Source organism: Hypanus sabinus, chromosome 10, assembly GCF_030144855.1.
Source record: "Hypanus sabinus isolate sHypSab1 chromosome 10, sHypSab1.hap1, whole genome shotgun sequence".
NCBI classification, from domain to species: Eukaryota; Metazoa; Chordata; class Chondrichthyes; order Myliobatiformes; family Dasyatidae; genus Hypanus; species Hypanus sabinus.
The window spans coordinates 40581125-40596475 of NC_082715.1; the positions used below are offsets into that span (position 1 = coordinate 40581125).

At 39.5% G+C, this 15351-nt stretch overlaps 1 protein-coding gene across 5 annotated transcripts in view; it reads left to right on the top strand.

The window, feature by feature from the left end:
- The window catches only part of dnmt3ab (DNA (cytosine-5-)-methyltransferase 3 alpha b), a 487596-nt gene that overhangs the window by 99692 nt on the left and 372553 nt on the right, over positions 1 to 15351 (top strand). The gene's annotated exons all lie outside the window — the stretch shown is intronic.

Here is a 15351-nt window from a genome sequence, read left to right on the forward strand (position 1 = left end):
ATCTTTGTGCTTGTGAAAGAGCGAGTTGCCTCTGGACAATCCGGTTGGCATCCGCAGCTCGGTGGTGAGACTCACGTCTCTATGAGGGGTGAGCCATATAACATGTGTGGCTGGATCCAGTTTGTGTTACAGTGCGTAACACCTTCTTAAGTATATTTTCTATGTAGTAAAATATGTAGAAAAATGTGTTTGTTCAATGGCCATAAACTTATAAGTGTTTGTGCTATCTTCTATATTCAGGTAATGATGGAAGTCAGCATCATGAGAAATTGTTTTGCACCATAGTAATGCTGTCTGTGAAAACTGAACAAGTTTAATAGCTTGTGGTGAGAAGAGATTGTGCCTCTGGTCTGAATGATATAACCTCTAACTACCCAAGAAGAATCACAAACAGAGAATGAATGAGGCTGCAGATGATGATGTGTTTGATTGGTTTGGTACAAGCTAAGTAATTTTTGCAGTGATCTGTGTGGCCAAATTACTGAATGATCAGCTGTTAGGTCAATGATATCATAGCTCAGACATCATGTACTTTTCCACAGGGCATTAAGATGCTCTTGATTTATATTCATCAATTAGTCCTGTGATCTTCAGTATTAACATCAAGTTAGATGTATCAAAGCATGTTGTAATTATTAGTGTTGGAATTCATCAGTCTTCCTGAAGAAACTTTGTCCACTATATCCCTTATACTCTGGGGAAAAATATATCAGTTGACTATACATGAGGGTAAACGGGGGAAAAGTGAAGCACTCGGAGATCAATCATGATCTTTTAGAGCAAAATGATTTTCACACTCATTGCTCCAATCAGCACTGTCAACACATTGGAAGGAATGAAGATGTTGCGGTTTTGTATGATCAAGATTCTTTCTAACCCTAATATGGTGCTAGCTCCTGTCTCGACAATCAACCATTGCCACTTGTAACATTGGGCCACATGGTGTCATTAAAGCATGTTCTATCTGGCAGTGAAGTTCAAAGTGAAGGCAGATCAGACAGAGGCAGGCGATCCTCTCCCTACCCCTCCTCGCTCCTGGGGTGTTGGTGAACAGAGACGCCATCCTTCAGGTCAGAACATTAGACCAAGGCCTGTCTGCTCTCTCAGGAAGATGGGAAAAATCCCAGGGAGATCCTTCAAAGGTGAGACTAAGCTGGGCTAGCATTAACCACACTACCACCGTCACTGCATTAACCAGTCAGTACTGAGCTGTTGTGGGATCCTGTTGTGCAAAGTTTGGACATCAAGTTTCCTACATTGTGACAGTGAAAATAGTCGGGAGAACACACTCCAGTCCTCATTGAGGGGTCAGTGGTAGAAAAGGGTGAGCAGCTTCACGTTCCTGCGGGTCAACATCTCCAGGTATCTGTCCTGGGCCCAACACATCAATGCTATTATGAAGAAGATGCATCAGCAGTTCTACTTAATGAGGAGTTTGAAGAGATTCGGTTTGTTATGAATGATTAGCAAATTTGTACAGATGTGCAGTATCCTGGTTTGGACCCTCCAATGCATAATTTCAAAAGGCACTGCAGACAGTTGTAGACTCAGTCAGCTCCATCTCAGGCACAACACTCAACTGTTAAGGATATCTTCAAGAGCTGGCGCCAATAGAAGGTAGCATCCATCACTAAGGACCCTCACCATTGGGAAATGCCCTCTTAGCATTACTACCATCAGGAACCTAAAAACCCACACTTAGTGATTAAGGAGCAGCAGCTTCTGCTCTGCTTCAGATTTCTGAATAGCCCATGAACTCATGAATACTACCATTTTTGCACTATTTATTTATTTGTGTAATTTATAGTAATTTTATATATTTGTACTGTGCTGCTACCGCTGAACAACACATTTCATGTGATATAAGACAGTGATAATAAATTTGATCTGATATCAAAATACTAAAATGTATTATTGATGTGAGATTCCTTAATATTTGTCAGTATAATTTGTCATTTTTTTTTGTTTCTGATGAAGTGTGAGATTTGATCAGTAGAAATAAAAAAAATTACAACCCGTGTAGATCAAAGCCTTTGATCTAATTATGTTGATTAGGTGATTAAACATTCATTAATTGTATTGTATTAAAGATATTGATTATCTTTTACATTTTGATAAATCGCAGCTTCAAAGAATTTTAATTTTAAACAGATTTTTATCTTGAAGATTTGATCTGGGGATAAAGTTTGGTCTTTATATGACAATAAATTATTATCTTTGATACAACATATTGAAGCTATGATTCCACTTAAAAAGTTACAGTCTGTGAATGAGTAAATGATACCATTCCTTCACTACAAGATGCACATGAAATAATCAAAAACATAAATTAGATAGCTTATCAAATTTTTGCATCCTTTTTAGTCATAGGTGTTGTGAAATTCACATTTTGTGGAACTCAGAAATTGTGGGCAACTTGCATTTCGTCATGGTTTGACTAGTAGTTTTCTTAATGCTGACGGGCAATTCCCAGAAACTCAGAACAAGACTACCTTAAATACTTCTGTAAGCTCAAGGCAGAAGTAAATCAATCACTCCTCTTGGATGACAGTTGTGAAATTTATTTAGGCTTTTAAGTGTACATTCATATGCTGTGCTACAGAAACAAATGGCAGCCTCGTATATCGTGAATTCGCCTGCAGTCTTAGATAATTCTAGAACATTATCTATCACTGAAAGATTTTGAGAGAATTTACTGTTATTGATTTATAAAGCATATTGTTGTTTTCAGTTTGTTGGCAAGCTATGGTAACCTTTTCCTGTGGTTATCAAGCAAGCAAAAGAGTAAGGAGCAATATGCCCTCTAATATCGTTGTGAATGGCAACCAGGGACCCTTTAAGCACTTGAAATAGAATTAGGATGAAAACCTGTTTAGTTTTCATTTCTGAACCTGCACCATCACAACCACATGGTTTGTTATGTTACATAGGTAAGACAAGCAATAGACCATCGAGTACTTTGGGATCTTCTAAACATATAAAAGGTGCCAACACCTCTTTTCCTGGCACTATTCAGCTCCAAAGCTTCTATTGTTTGGGTTCTACAGATGTCAACTTGTGCTTGCTTGCTGCTTGACTCACATCACATATTTGCAGTACAGTTCATTCCACCTGCTTTGTTGGGAAGGGCAGCAGAATGTGTAATGATCATGCATGCTGGATTATACGGAGCAAGTAGATTCTGATGCTAATCAATGTGCAAGCTGATTTAGTGCCAGAACTGTTGAGGTGAAATTCAGTGATGTAATTGACAATGTGTTCAACTTATACTAAGAACTCAACAGAGAACAACAGGAAGAAGCCACATAACATGTGCTAGGTTCGATAGGTATATTTAATATCAGAGAAATTATTACAATATACACCCTGAAATTCTTTTTCTTGGCTATTTAAATTCCTCATAGCTTGTGAAGCGTAAGTTTAATAAAATAGGGGAGTTGATCTTTTTCCAGGTCTCATGGCAACTTTTGAAGTCTACAGTAAACTTGCAAAGGAAGGTATGTGCAGACAACGGAAGTTGTTGTTGACAACAGAATGGGAGGCTGGTGACTGGTTCCCCGCAGTACATTGTGTGAATGAGAATGAGGAGGATGGGCCCATCTGTTAAAAGAGGGAGAGGGAGGAGTTCCTCAACCAGAGGATCCATCCAACAAGACTGTGTTCTCTGAAATCTTCACCCCCATGCATGTCAGCTGAAATAATCCCTAAAATGGCTCTGCTTCATTAAGAAGGAGCTATTGGAACTATGCTAAGATTAAATCACAACTGGCCTTGCAAAGTAATTATAGGACTCTTTTTAGTGATTGTGGAAGTCAAGAAGATCATTAGTTTTTGCATGGGACATCTTAAACATCTCACAGTTAGTAACATGCCATTGCATGAGGAAGATCAAGACATTCTCAACTTCAGGAGAGCAGAACTCATCACCTATTGATGTGGATTCACCAGGATTTATAGGTTTCCAGTGGTGTAGAGTGCCATTGACTGGACTGGTGGCATGAAAACCTCCATATTTGAATGCTGAAGTACTCGGCATATTGCAGACTTCCATTTTCTAATTGCACAACTACACAGTGACCATTCCTCGTGCAATATGATAGCCATTGCTGAATACCCTTTTGGTAGCACAAGTTTTTAATTCTGCACAGTAAACTGTATTTTCCAGCAGTGATTAACTTCACCAGTTTAAAAAGTGAAATATGAGGGCCATCCTTCTCACCAAATGGATCTTGATTACAGTGTGAAATCATTAAGTTTTTTCAACACCTAATGGTATTCAGCACATAGAATCTTCACCTATGATGGAGCAACGCAGTCGGTAACATTTGTTTGATTTCTTTCTGAGAACAGTGCTGGCAAAACCTCGAGGTTTTATATTGTGTGAAAATGGTGCAAGTTTACTCTGAGCATTGGTATTAGTATTATTAACCTTTGGGGACCACCATGATCCGCTGTCTGAAAATTTGATTCCCACACTTAAGTCATTTAAATTATCATAGTGTCTTTAATTTCATATGTTTCAGTTTTACTAACCAAACTTTGTGTGGTATTTTATCAGAAGTCTTCTGAAAATCCATATGTCAGACATTAATTCCATGAGCCACCTCTGTAACCTCAAAACAATATCTCAAATTGATTTATTCAAATTCAATTTGTTATCAACGAATTTGACCTGATTCTTCATTAATTCAAACTTCTCCGAGTGAAATATTATTCTTTTACCAGATCATTGTTTCTCGAAGCTTCCCCATCACTAAAGTTAGACAAGCTAGTTTGGAGTTCCTAGCATTCTGCTTGAATCCATTCTGAGCAAGGGTAAGAAAATTATATTCTCCAGTTCTTTGACAACACCTCAGTATTTAAGGATGGCTGATGAGGTATGATAAGGGGAAGTGTGTGGTTAGCCATATCGATAGGAAAAATGAAGCATGAGACACACCTTTGCTTGAATATATCAAAACCCTTCATCAGTGCAAATGAATGGTCTCAACCCAAAGAATTGATTGTCCATATCCCACCATACCTGGGGGACAAGGAAATAGCAGACAAACTAAATAAGTATTTTACATCATTCTTCACTGTGGAAGACACTAGCAGTATGGTGGAAGTTCCAAGTGTCAGGGGGCATTAAGTATGTGAAGTTACCATTAATGGAGAGAAAGTTATTGGGAAACTGGAAGATCTGAAGGTAGATAAGTCACCTAGACCAGATGGTGCACACCACAGAGTTCTGAAAGAGGTGGCTGAAGAGATTGTGGAGGCATTAGTAATGATCTTTCAAGAATCTTTAGATCTGGAATGCTTCTGGAAGTCTGGAAAATTACAAATGTCACTCTGCTCTTCAAGAAGGGAGAGAGGCAGAAGAAAGGAAACTATAGGCCAGTTAGTCTGACCTCAGAGTTTTGAAAGATGTTGGAGTCAATTGTTAATGATGAGGTCTCAGGGTACCTGGTGGCGAATGTTAAAATAGGCTGTAGTCATCGCGGGTTCCTCAAGGGAAAATCTTGCCTGACAAATCTGTTGGAATTCTTTGAAGAAATAACAAGCAGGATATACAAAGGAGAATTGGTTGATGTTGTGATCTTGGACTTTCAAAACACCTTTGAAAAGGTGCTGCACATGAGGCTGCTTAACAAGCTACAAGCCCAAGGTATTACAGGAAAGATTCTAGCATGGATAAAGCAGTGGCTGATTGGCAGAAGGCAAGGAGTGGGAATAAAGGGAACCTTTTCTGATAGGCTGCCAGTGACTAATGGTGTTCCACAGAGGTTTGTGTAGGGACCAGTTCTTTTTAAATTATATGTCAATGATATGGATGATGAAATTGATGAGTTTGTTGCAATGTTTGCAGATGATAGGTGAAGAGGCAGGTAGTTGTGAGGAAGTAGCGAAGCTGTAGAAGGACTTAGGAAGATCAGCAGAATGGGCAAAGAAATGGCAGATGGAATACAGTATTGGTAACTGTTTGGTCATGCACTTTGGTAGAAAAACTGAAAGGGTTGACTACTTTCTAAATGGAGAGAAAACTAAAAACTAAGGTGCAAAAGGACTTGGGAGTCCTTGGGCAGGATTTCCTAAAGGTTAATTTACAGATTGAGTCTGTGGTGAGGAAGGTAACTGCAATGTTAGCATTCATTTGAAGAAGACTGGAATATAAAAGCAAGGATGTAATTTTGAGACTTTATAAAAGCACTGGTGAGACCTCACTTGGAGTACTGTGAGCAGGTTTGGGCCCCTTATCTTAGAAAGGATGTGCTGAAACTGGAGAGGGTTCGAAGGAGATTCATGAAAATGATTCCAGGATTGAATGGCTGGTCATATGAAAAGTGTTTGATGGCTCTGGGCCTGTATTCATTGGAATTCAGAAGAATGAGGGGTGACCTCAAAAGAAACCTATCAAATGGTGAAAGGCCTTGATAAAGTGGATGTGGAGAGGACGTTTCCTATGGTGGGAGAGTCTAAGACCAGAGGATACAGCCTCATAAGAGAGGGGTGTCCCTTTAGAACAGAGATGAGGAGGAAATTCTTTAGCCAGAGAGTGGAATTCTTAGCAACAGGCAAGAGTAGAGGCCAAGTCTTTATGAATAAGCAGAGGTTGATAGATTCTTGATTGGTCAGGGGATTAAGGGATATGGCAAAGGCAGGAGATTGGGTCTGAGAGGAAAATTGAACCAGCATGATGAAATGGCAGAGAAGACTTGATGGGCCAAATGGCCTAATTCTGCTCCTATATCTTATGGTCTTATGGTCTTGTATGTGTGATATCATTGATGTTCTAGTGTAATATCATTTGTTCTTTGGAAAATGCCACATATTGATCTTACCAGCTCATTTCTCCTTCTGGCACTTCGGTGATTCTGAGATGATGCTCAAGTCTCCAATTAGAGCATCCCATTCTTAGCCTCCACTTCATCAGTCGGCCTCCTCTGGTACATCAGAAAATATCTCCTGTATTCACCTATCTCTTCAGCAAACTGTTTGGACCTTGAATGATTCCACCTCCTGTTGCATCACCAAGGCAACCCTCTTTTAAGATGTGAATTTTGGAAGTTGGCTTTAAGCTGTGGAAGTCAGATTCAACTTGTGCCCCTCCCATGGATGAACAATGGCATCATAACTTGGGCATTTTTGTGTGCCCTCCACCAGGTTAAAGAGACACAAATTACTTTAAACAGTGGTCACACTATGTTTATTTGAGCCATCCTGTGAGTTAAAATTGAAATGTGTGGCTATTTTGCACAGAAGGGGAGGTTAAAATGAGTTTACTTAAATACACTTCTAGGCTGATATTTCTCGAGCTGAGGCCCTAGGTACCCTCTTGTCAGTCATGTTGCAGAGGGAGTGTCGTTCAGACGCTTGACATCTGGCTGCCGAAACGGACGCCTCATGGGAAGTGGTTACCAGGTTGACAGGAGAAGCTTCAGGGATGTTTCAGAGCCTCCTGGGGGAAATGTATCATTCCCACTGATTCTTGGGAATTCTGAGCTCAATGATACTCAAAATGAAAAAAAGAGCATTTTACATGTGTTTGAGAATGTCAAGGTCACACAGAAGCCTTTCATAAGCAACAGTAAGTGCATTATAAATGCCCCCTCATTGCCCATCCCTGTAACATCTGGAACTTCCTGCTAAACATCAGTAGTTCCCACAATAGTCTCATTAGTCTTTTTAGAATGCCCAGAAATGGAACAGAAGCAGTCATTCTCGACCCCAAAGAACTATCTAAGAATTACCGTATGAGGAACATCTGGCAGCTCTTGGGCTGTATTCCCTATGAGGAGGGATCTCATAGAAACATTTTGAATGTTAAAAGGCCTGAACAGGTTAGATATGGCAAAGTTATTTCCCATGGTAGGGGAGGCCAAGTCATTGGGTGTATTTAAGCCAGAGATAGATAGGTTCTTGATTAGCCAGGGCATCAGAGGGTGTGGGATGAAGGCAGGGGAGTGGGGATGACTGGAAGAATTGGATCAGTCATGATTGAATAGTGGAGTATTTTCAATGGGCTGAATGGCCTACTTCTCCTATATCTTATGGTCTAATTCAAGAGAGGTGGTTTGTATTCAATGAACAGACTAATGAGAATAGCAATGCCTGGCGATGTCTGATTAAAGGGAAAGAGAGTTTAAATTTAATTTTGGTGATCTTTCACCAGAACTGGAAAAGATGGTGTGAGTGTAACTCAGTGTTGAGATTGGAGGGCTGGAGAGAGCTAAACCAAAAGATGAGATGCTGCTCCTCAATTTCTGAAAATTATTCTAATTTTCTTTCCCATGCCACTTAAACTCTCCTTTGTCTTCCATTACTGTGTCTTTCATCATTTAAGTTTTCCATTTTTCCATTCTACAGTATGTTATATTTAGTTATTTCTTCCCTCTCATCCTTTGCCTTTCTTTTAAAAGTGCTTTTATTAAATGTTTCTCATTCCAAATCATGCTCATTGACATGACACCAATGCTCATCTTGCAAAGTTTGTAACTCTTTACAAAAAGGGCAAAAAGCAAAAAGTGCCACTTTTCAACATAATTGTATAAGGGCTAAGAGTGTTGTAAAAACAAGCCTGAAGGCTTTATGTTTCAATGTGAGGAGCGTTCGTAACAAGGTGGATGAATTGAATGTGCAGATAATAATGAATATGATATAGTTGGGATCACAGAGACATGGCTCCAGGGTGACCAAGGATGGGAGCTCAACATCCAGGGCTATTCAATATTCAGGAGGGATAGACAGGAAAGAAAAGGAGGTGGGGTATCATTGCTGGTTAGAGAGGAGATTAACGCAATAGAAAGGAAGGACATTAGCCTGGAGGATGTGGAATTGATATGGGTAGAGCTGTATAACACTAAGGGGCAGAAAATGCTGGTGGGAGTTGTGTACAGGCCACCTAACAGTAGTAGTGAGGTTGGGGATGGCATTAAACAGGAAATTAGAAACGCGTGCAATAAAGGAACAGTAGTTATAATGGGTGACTTCAGTCTATATATAGATTGGGTGAACCAAATTGGTAAGGGTGCTGAGGAAGGGGATTTCTTGGCATGCATGCGGGATGGTTTTCTGAACCAACATGTCGAGGAACCAACTAGAGAGCAGGCCATTCTAGATTGGGTATTGAGCAATGAGGAAGGGTTAGTTAGCAATCTTGTCATGCGAGGCCCCTTGGGTAAGAGTGACCATAATATGGTGGAATTCTTCATTAAGATTGAGAGTCACATAGTTAATTCAGAAACAAAGGTTCTGAACTTAAAGGGTAACTTTGAAGGTATGAGATGTGAATTAGCTAAGATAGACTGGCAAATGATACTTAAAGGGTTGACAGTGGATATGCAATGGTAAGCATTTAAAGATCGCATGGATGAACTACAACAATTGTTCATCCCAGTTTGGCAAAAGAATAAACCAGGGAAGGTAGTGTACCCGTGGCTGACAAGGGAAATTAGGGATAGTATCAAGTCCAAAGAAGAAACATATAAATTAGCAAAAAAAAAAGTGGCACACCTGAGGACTGGGAGAAATTCAGAGACCAGCAGAGGAAGATAAAGGGCTTAATTAGGAAAGGGAAAAAAGATTATGAGAGAAAGCTGGCAGGGATCATAAAAATTGACTGTAAAAGCTTTTATAGATACGTAAAAAGAAAAGGATTGGTCAAGACAAATGTAGGTCCTTTACAGTCAGAAACAGGTGAATTGATCATAGGGAACAAAAACATGGCAGACCAATTGAATAACTACTTTGGTTCTGTCTTCACTAAGGAGGACATAAATAATCTTCCAGAAATAGTAAGGGACCGAGGGACTAGTGAGAGGGAGGAACTGAGGGAAATACATGTTAGTAGGGAAGTGATATTAGGTAAATTGAAGGGCTTAAAGGCAGATAAATCCCCAGGGCCAGATGGTCTGCATCCCAGAGTGCTTAAGGAAGTAGCCAAAGAAATAGTGGATGCATTAGTGATCATTTTTCAAAACTCCTTAGATTCTGGATTAGTTCCTGTGGATTGGAGGGTGGCTAATGTAACCCCACTTTTTAAAAAAGGAGGGAGAGAGAAACCGGGGAATTATAGTCTGACATCGGTGGTGGGGAAATGCTAGAGTTGGTTATCAAAGATGTGATAACAGCACATTTGGAAAGAGGTGAAATTATCGGACAAAGTCAGCATGGATTTGTGAAAGGAAAATCATGTCTGACGAATCTTACAGAATTTTTTGAAGATGTAACTAGTAGAGTGGATAGGGGAGAGCCAGTGGATGTGGTATATTTGGATTTTCAAAAGGCTTTCTACAAGGTCCCACACAGGAGATTAGTGTGCAAACTTAAAGCACACGGTATTGGGAGTATGGTATTGATGTGGATAGAGAATTGGTTGGCAGACAGGAAGCAAAAAGTGGGAGTAAACGGGACCTTATCAGAATGGCAGGCAGTGACTAGTGGGGTACTGTGAGGCTCAGTGCTGGGACCCCAGTTGTTTACAATATATGTTAATGATTTAGACGAGGGAATTAAATGCAGCATCTCCAAGTTTGCGGATAACATGAAGCTGGGCGGCGGTGTTAGCTGTGAGGAGGATGCTAAGAGGATGCAAGGTGACTTGGATAGGTTAGGTGAGTGGGCTAATTCATGGCATATGCAATTTAATGTGGATAAATGTGAGGTTATCCACTTTGGTTGCAAGAACAGGAAAACAGATTATTATCTGAACGGTGGCCGATTAGGAAAAGGGGAGATGCAACGAGACCTGGGTGTCATTGTACTCCAGTCATTGAAGGTGGGCATGCAGGTACAGCAGGCGGTGAAACAGGCAAATGGTATGTTGGCATTCAGAGCAAAAGGATTTGAGTACAGGAGCAGGGAGGTTCCACTGCAGTTGTACAAGGCCTTGGTGAGACTGCACCTAGAATATTGTGTGCAGTTTTGGTCCCCTAATCTGAGGAAAGACATTCTTGCCATAGAGGGAGTACAGAGAATGTTCACCAGATTGATTCCTGGGATGGCAGGACTTTCATATGAAGAAAGACTGGATAGACTAGGCTTATACTCCCTGGAATTTAGAAGATTGAGGGGGGATCTTATTGAAAAGTATAAAATTCTAAAGGGATTGGACAGGCTAGATGCGGGAAGATTGTTTCTGATGTTGGGGAAGTCCAGAACGTGGGGTCACAGTTTAAGGATAAAGGTAAAGTCTTTTAGGACTGAGATGAGGAGAAACTTCTTCACACAGAGAGTGGTGAATCTGTGGAATTCTATGCCACAGGAAACAGTTGAGGCTGGTTCATTGGCTATATTTAAGAGGAAGCTAGATATGGCCCTTGTGGCTAAAGGGATCAGGGGGTATGGAGAGAAAGCAGGTACAGGGTTCTGAGTTGGACGATCAGCCATGATCATACTGAATGGCAGTGCAGGCTCGAAGAGCCGAATGGCCTATTCCTGCACCTATTTTCTATGTTTCTATGTTTACAGATGCGGCTTGACTCCATGAATAGTTTAGCATTTTACTTTATTTTACTTGACACTTACAGCAGCTAGGAGCAGAGTTATGCTTCAGTATTAATTGTCTGAATGTTACTGGATAACTAAAGTTCACATAATTGTTTTTTGATTCGATGGATACTTTATCATTTCAGTATGTTAGAATACACTCAGGACAAAACATAATCCTTGTCATCATCTGCAGTTCATTTCTCAATAGATTTAAGATGATGGCATCACATTTCTTAGCGGCTTAATGACATTATCCCATTATCACAACACAGAAGGAAGTTGCTACTGGCAGGAAACAGAAAATCAAATAACAGTCCCAAATAAAGTTTCATTTTTAAAAATAGGAGGCTTAAGAAGTAATAACTGAGTTTATAACCTAATTCCATGAGTTTCTAGATGGTAACTATATACCACTCAAACTTTGCTATGCAATATCCAGAAGAACTTGACTGCTTTAATTAGATTACAACCTAGCAGGAATTCCCAGATGTACAGTAATGATATCACACAGATGAAATTCTAAAGAAATTGTGTTCTTTTACTAACCATTCCATATGGTAAAATAATTGATGTTAGATTTCTGACACCAATATTTAGCCCAACAAGGAATCTGTGTAAGAGTTCATTTCTAGGTCCGTTAATAAGATTGCCAGTTTACCTGGTGCAAGGGCAACATTGCAAATGGTAATTCCTACTAGCAGCCAAAGTTCTATTACATGAGGTGTAAATCACATTACCTGTCATAATCTGAAAGGAACCAACCAAGATGTTCGATGGAAGTATTCTGAGAAAAGTAGACTGAAAATGAATTTTACATCAGGAAGGATGCCACCAAAATTTATGTTACCTCCAAGTAAAATATACCACATCTTTAGAGAAAATAGGAACTTTAAATATATGCACAATAATAAGCATCTGGTTGTAGAAAAATAAACATTTCTTTGCATTTTCATGTCCTATTTCATTGTACGGAATTTCTTGACCGCAATTTTAAAAATATATAAATTGCATGATAATGATATTGCGACAAGGAGGTTTACATAAGCGCTTAGATTGGCTTTTTGAGTGGTGTCAGAAAAACAATCTTGCATGCAATGTCAGAAAGGCAAAAGAATTGATTGTGGACTTAAGGAAGGGTAAGTCTGGATTGAGGTGAGCAGCTTCAAGTTCGGGTGTCAACTTTTCAGAGAATCTATCCTAGTCTCAAGACATTGATACAATCATGAAAAAGGCATGCCAGAAACTATACTTAATCAGGAGTTTGAGGAGATTTGGTATATCATCACAGACTCTAGCAAGTTTCTACAGATAAACCGTGGAGAATATTCTGAACTGGTTGCATCACCACCTGGTAGAGACGATACAATGCGCAGGATCGAAAGGGGATGCAGAGGATTGTAGAGTTGGCCAGCTCCTTTACAGGTACTATCCCCCCGACTTCTTCAGAAGGCAGTTTGTCAAGAAGGCAGCATCCATCGTTAAGGACCCTCTGCATCCGATGCATGCCCTCTTCTTATTACTACCATCAAGAATGAGGTACAGTAGCCTGAAGACCAACACTGAATGTTTTAGGAACCGCTTTTTCCCCTCTGCCATTAGATTTGTGAACAGTCCATGAACCCATGAACACTCTTATTATTCCTCTTAATTATTATAATTTATAGTAATTTTTGTCTTGCACTGTACTGCTAGCACAAAGCAACACATTTTATGACATATGTCAGTGATAATGAGCCTGAATCTAATTTTAAGACTTTCGGTTTCAGTTAAGTTAACTTAACTTGGCTAACAATATGAGTTCTAAATGGATGGCAGATTAATTGCATCTCCCTCCCAATTATCAAACAAGTACGTCCGCTCTATTACAATCACCCTCAAACACTTCAGCTGTCAAAATTTGCAGGGAACCAGCAAATCAAAAGTACAAAGACCCAACAACACAGCTGGACATAAGAACTTGTGCCCTTATAAATCTTGCCAAACAATTGAAGAGCCTTTGAATAATTTGTGCTGTTGGGGATTGGATGTAACATAGTGATGCACAGTAGTATAAAAAGAATTAACATATTAGCTGATTTCTGATTCTGAATTTGTGTTGGATGATATGTTTTATGATTATGTTTTAAAGCTAAATTGATTTGTCTTCCAGATGACAATACAAGGTGATGTTGATTTTAAGAATATTACAATTAAGTATGCAATAACACATCCAGTTATTTTCAGAATAGGATTTTTGCATTAGATCATTGAATAGCACACAACAGATTAGAAGTGATTTCTAGAAGTAAACATATATTGTTTTAAAAAATCTGTAGTATGTAACAGGAACTTCCCAAAATAGAATCAGATAACCAACAGTTCAGTGGAAACACCTGGAAAAAGTTATTGCTAAAAATAAAGTTGTTGCATGTATCTTTGTGCCTCCTCTTGTAATAAAACGGGAGGTGAGAGGACTCTCTGATACCCAACATTGCAAGAAATAAATAGATGCTTCTGGTTGAAGGTCCACTGTGACTGAGGGCCATTGGTTTGTTATTTCTTGGTAACAGCAAAAGATCCCAAAGGAAACAATTAAAGTGAAAGCCTTGCTTCATCTTTTTGTTTAAGTAAGTTAAATATGCATGTAACTGACCCATCCAAATCAAACAAATGACAAATGCAGTGGACTCTTAAAACAAGTAAGTCAGACTGCTCATTGTTAGTCACTGGAAAGTTTAGAAACTTAGCAATAGAAGAAATCTGCAGATGTTAGAAATCCAAAGCAAAAATTGAAAATACAGTATTATCAAACATATCATAATATATTTATATAAAATACCATAATATATATGAAGGTACATAAGCCAGAGAGCATCCATAGTGAAAGAAGCAGTCAGTATTTCAAATGCTGATCTGTTGAGTTATTCCATTTATATCTGTTTTTATTTGAAATGTGACTGATCAGCCTCATCCATATTTTAGTGGAAGTCAAAAAGTGAAAGCAGCTGCCATTTCTGTAGCACCTTTTATACAACCAACATCCACGGCACTTCATAGTAAGATTATCATGCTAAATTTCAACAAGGGCAACTTCCTCCAGATGGCTCACCAAACTCCTTCTTTCACTTAGTCTTTTTCTTTCAAATGTGGTCCTGCCACCGTTGGAGCCTGTGATCTACATTTTGGTGGTGTGTTTTCGGGCTAATGGAGCGAATCGCTGTCTCCAAGTGTCTTCCATGAGGGTTTGAAGGAAGCATGCAGCCTCAAGGCCAAGAAGCCTGGTGATGGTTCACAAGCTCATGATCGACTCTGTTTCTCACTGATCTTGCCAATTAAAGCACTGAGGAAGATTACAATCTTCGAGGCAAGTGCAGAAGGCGAGTGGGTGTTCAGCACTGTCTTACCAGTCTCTTGTTCATTGCTGATGGAGCAAGGTGCCTGCATGTGACTATCTCTCTCTCGCTCCCTCTTGCTCACTGCTTCCGGGAACGATCCCTGCATTTAAGTGGTCTCTCTCTCCCTCGATGCTTTTGTAAGATGGTGCCGGAGTCCTGCATCTTGGGCAAGGTTTAATCAACGCCATTTGTGGATTGGACTCTTTCTTTCACATTATGATATGTTTCCAGTCATTCTATCTTATTGCTATCTTGGGCGATTTTGAATTGGGGTGGCCTGCAGATAATGAGCACTGAGCTAAACTGAATATGCCTGGACTCTGTCAATGTTATGTTTTATATTGTGTTTTTTATCTTTTTTTTTCTTTTATGTTGCTATTTGCTCAATTTGGTTTTTTTCGCCTGTTTGGGAGGAGGGTTGATTTTTTTTTTTGAACGGGTTCTTTGGTTTTCTTTGTTTTGTGGCCATCTGTTGGGAAGACGTATCTCAGGGTTGTATATTCCA